General features: G+C 39.7%; 1 pseudogene; it reads right to left on the bottom strand.

Annotated features, from left to right (window-relative positions):
- The window catches only part of LOC143364436 (large subunit ribosomal RNA), an 11,138-nt pseudogene that overhangs the window by 3,811 nt on the left and 2,327 nt on the right, over positions 1 to 5,000 (bottom strand).

Here is a 5,000-nt window from a genome sequence, read left to right as displayed (position 1 = left end):
GATAGGGACAGAGGGAATCTCGTTAATCCATTCATGCGCGTCACTAATTAGATGACGAGGCATTTGGCTATATCCTGTGTCTTTCTGAGTAGAAATTGCGACATAATTCCGAGGAACCCCCTCGTAGGGATATTAACGTTAAAAAAGAAAATTGTAAAATAGTAAAACATCTGTATGTTTAGAGCGCTAGTAAAATAGTATTCGTTATTAAGCTGATAACATCTGAATTTGCTATAGCAAATGATAGAGTGTTATCAGTTTATTCTTAATTTATAGTACTAAGTCTTTTGATTAAAATTAATGCTAAAATTTTAAAATTATTTTGTTCAACGCTAAAATTAAAGTTAACAACCTAAACTATTTATTTACAATTAAATGTGACATGCATTATTGTTAAGTCCGCACCTTATCATAGTCTAAAAATATATTTGAAATTTCTATGGAACTGCGCAACGCCATTAGAGCAATCGTTTTTGCGTCGTTATTTGATATTCCTAATTCTTTTAGGTTCTTTTTCGTGGAGAGAGGAATTGTTCCTCTGCTACCTATAACTATTGGCAGAACTTTTCCTTCCGTTAAGTTTCTTTTCCTCAGTATATGACGCAAGCAGCTGGTATATTTGTCGATTTTCTCATCGTTCGCTTGCTGGAGGTAGTCGCGATTTTCATAGCGGACAGTTATGTCGACTACGAAAGACCTTCTCTCTTTGTTTACGATGAGATCCGGTTTGCATAGCGTACTACCCAAGTTAACGGAAGGTTCAACCAGTACTCGGTTATTTTCAGTTTCTACAAGTTTTTCTGCTAGGAAATCCCTTATTTCGTTATGGCGTTTAATGCGCAGTTCTTTTGTATGCAGACATAAACCTAAGATGTGGCCCAGGGTCTCTGGCTGGGCGTGACATCTTCTGCATTTTATATCAGTGCTTTTATGCGCCCTAGCTAATGCAACTCTTGTGCCAAATGTATTCGTTCGCAGGCGTATGGCGTCAATAAATCTAGATGGCTTTAGTATGTTATAATTCGTTAGCCAGGAATTACCTATTCGGTCCTCTGTGAAATTCTTGACACCATGTCCTTGGCTTCTTAGATTTGCCCATTGGTCTATATTTTCCTTTTTCAATCTCTTTTTCGCTTTCTCAATGTCTTCTATACTTGCCGGCCAGTTTATTCTAAGCGAGTTTGCTATAGTTTTGTATTTTTTTTCTAATTTATCATTTAAAATTAGTGAGACTGCCGGGTCTATTGAATTTTTCATTTTGATTGCTGTTTTCAATATCGATAGTTTAATGATGTGTTCAAATTTGGGGAGGCCAAGGCCACCATTATATTTTTCAGTATAGAAGAATCCTGTAGCAGTGGATGGCACAAGATGCAATATTTCTTTAATTTGTTGCCTTACTTCATTGTCTAATAATTTAAGGACTGCTTCGCATGGCGGGCTAACTAGGAGACCGTATATGCATCGAGGTAAAATGTGTGTGACTAGTAATTCTACTTTTTGCTGCGGTTTTAGACAGAGTCTTCTCACACGTTTAATTATTTTAATGATTTCGGGGACCATTATGCCCATATAAATGCCTTTCCAAGGACCCACATTTGCACCTAGATATTTAAAGATATCGTCCGGCTCGACGTTTGGAATTATTATACCATTACTGGAGCTTATTTTGGGATCGCTGATATACCAGGTATCTTTTTTTGTTGTAATTTGGAAACAGGAGCACTTTTCCGCTGATATGTGCATACCTAGATGGTCCAGGTATTGGTTTACTAAGTGCAATTGTTTTTGTGCTTCCTTAGAATCTTTGCCGAGAAGGACAATATCATCTGCGAAAGCCAGTACTGATGCTTTCGTCACTTCATTCACATTAATGCCTTCTGTTTTCTCTTCTAGGGCTTCCAGCAAAGGTTCTAGGCATAAATTGAATAGCAGCGGAGATAAAGGATCTCCTTGTTTTACACCTCTAAGCATATTGATATTTACAATTTCTTTATTTCTCGCTTTAATATTTGTCGTGCAATTTTCGTACATTTTAGTTATTAGATTAATTATTGATAGTGGTACGCCCTTTTTATTTAAAGCCCTCTTTAGTGCAGAATGTGGAATTGAATCAAAGGCTTTTGAAATATCTACTATTGTAAATATTCCTCCACTATCTTGTTTACATTGTTCAATTGCTTCGTTAAATAAAGCGATGTTGTATTTGCAACCATCTTCTGAGGTGAAGCCTTTTTGCCGCATGTTCTGGATGATAAAACTTCTCAGTCGAGCATCTATTATGGCTGAGAAAATTCGACTTAACATCGAACTGATCGTAATTGGTCGCCAATTACTTACGTTTTCAAGGTCTTTACCCACTTTTGGAATTAAAGTGGTGCGGTTCGTCTTCCAGCATTCAGGGTAGTGGTTGCTATAAAGAAGTATGTTATATATTGTTGCTAGGAGTATTGGTACTCCTGGTTTGCATAGGTGTCTTTTTTGTACGCTGTCAGGACCTCCTGCAGATTTCGTTCTTATTTTCTTTATTTTTCCTATTATTTCCTCGATTTTAACCGGTGGGAAGGTATCCATCAGCGTACGTGGTGTGATATTATTAATGTTATTAGAGATAGTGGGGCCTGGTGTCTCCCATAGGCTCTGGTATAGTTTCTTTATTTCCACAGCAGGAGGCGGTTGTATAGGTGGTTCTAAAATTGACATATCGCCACTCACCGCCATTTCAGCTAGTCTTTTAGGGCATTCTTTATACATTAGTTGGCACCTTGCATAAGTAAATCTTTTGCGCTGATTTGTGTTGTTTCTCCTAATTGTATTTTTATTCTTGTTTTTATTTATATTGTTGTTGTTTTTATTTACATTGTTGCTGTTTTTATTTACATTGTTGCTGTTTTTATTTACCTCTTGGTTACCTAATTTTACCTCGTTGTTTTTACATTTATTTTTATTCTTATTTTTACTTACTTTAATACGGCACTGATTTTCTGTTTTAGCTGTATTATGATTGTTAGTTTTGTCAGTATCATTTTCTGATAATAGATATGGGATCAAAGTATCGGAGATATATACATTTATTTTATATCCCATTTCTGTTGGTTCAGTGGGAGAAGATTCCCATATATCGATTAGTTTCTTATATATATTTTTAATTTCAGCCGGTATGTTTTCATTCTTTATTTTGTTTATCGCATTCTGGAGTGTACGGAGCCATTCATTGTAGTCTGTATCATTCTCCATCTGGTTTGGTCCTTCATTAGCTTCGACGAACACCTCCTCCGATGTGTCAGACGACGGCTGCAGCGTGTGTGTGATCTCTTCGGAGGGCGTTGTATTAATTTCAGGGCTGTGATTCTCTGAGTTACTCGCTGTGGTCGTCTCGCTTTGCTGTCGGAGTTCTCTACGTTTGTCGCTAATTTGTTTCATTGTCTTATTAGTAATATATTTCTTTATATGTACGTTCGGCTGTTTGTAATTATAGTATTTAATGTCTAATTTTTTCAACATTTCGATTTCTTCGTCAGACCAAACCTTTTTATGTTTGCCTCTTGCGTTACTGTTTGGTTCACTCGCATCTTTAAGCTTCTGTTCATTTTGCCTTTTTTCATTCCGTACCGCTGGATGTTTGATTCTTTCGTGGGTGGATAGGCCCCTCTTCGTATCAAAAGACATGGGGCAGGATTCGCATTTGAATTGCTTTAGCCCGGGGTCTACTTCTGGTCCTTTGCATACAGGGTAGTGACATCGCACACCGTGTAATTTTATAAAGGCCTTATTACACTTAAGACACGCCCATCGCACTTCATCTAGTAAGTGATGTAATTCCAGGTGTTTTTCTAGATCTGACGGATTTATGAATGTGAAATTCTTTTGTAGCTTTTCACAGAAGGGACATTTAGTGTCATCATTTGTGAACGGGATATGAATTACAGTAATGGGAGGTCCAGAATTCGTATCCATTTTACTAGCCGAGTCGTTATTAGTTATCCCCTCCAGAGCGGAAGCTTCCGCCACGACATTCCCGGGATGAGGAGATGTCGCGTCCGAGGCTTTATTGTAATTGTTACTTGAGGCCATTTTGTTTATTTTAGGTTATTTCCCTTTCATTTTGGTTCCAATTGTAGGTCTTCTCGTGTCCAAGGTAAAAGCCTAGGTCATAATAATAATAAACCGTCCGCCGTTCAAAACGTTAAACATGTTTATGTTAAGTAAACATTCCTCCATATATTAACAGGGAATTTCCTGCTGTCGGATAACCGATGAGATAGGAAAAGACGTTCTTTTTTTTTTTTTATTTCAATAATTCCCGAGGCGGTTTCGGTGATGGAACATTTCTGTTCCTATTCTACCGCTTCTTATTCCCTTAAGGGTTGATTTGGGAGGATAGGTGTTAGGTCCTCTCCTTGTGGTGCGGTAGTCGCTGCACTCCATTTAGCCGTGGCCGATTCCTCCGCAGATAGCGCTAGACTCCCCGGACGGACCCACCACGTTGACCAGCGGGAACCTCGAGGAGGTAGGTCGTGCAACTTGGATGGTGAGAGGCTAGGGGCCTAAAGGCCTGTATTGCGCATCACCATCCCTTGTAACCATGGCTCTCGGTTAAGAGAGTCATAGTTACTCCCGCCGTTTACCCGCGCTTTTTTGAATTTCTTCACGTTGACATTCAGAGCACTGGGCAGAAATCACATTGCGTCAACACCCGTGGGGGCCATCGCAATGCTTTGTTTTAATTAGACAGTCGGATTCCCCTAGTCCGTGCCAGTTCTGAGCTGAGCGTTGAATGGCGGCCGAAGAGGACGACCGTTCAAGACGGAAGCCTCGCAGCAAGGAAGATCCGCGGGAGGCCAAGGCACGGGACCGAGCTCGGATTCGCAATAATGTGTTCACCTCGCCCAGGCCCGGCACGTCAGCCAGACCCGCTTCCCGACCAAGCCCGACACGCCCCGCTCCTCAGAGCCAATCCTTATTCCGAAGTTACGGATCCAATTTGCCGACTTCCCTTA

Source organism: Halictus rubicundus, unplaced genomic scaffold (assembly GCF_050948215.1).
Source record: "Halictus rubicundus isolate RS-2024b unplaced genomic scaffold, iyHalRubi1_principal scaffold0540, whole genome shotgun sequence".
In the NCBI taxonomy this organism is placed as follows: domain Eukaryota; kingdom Metazoa; phylum Arthropoda; class Insecta; order Hymenoptera; family Halictidae; genus Halictus; species Halictus rubicundus.
The sequence above is the reverse complement of the archived record's forward strand: the minus strand, read 5'-3'. Positions and strand labels throughout refer to the sequence as shown.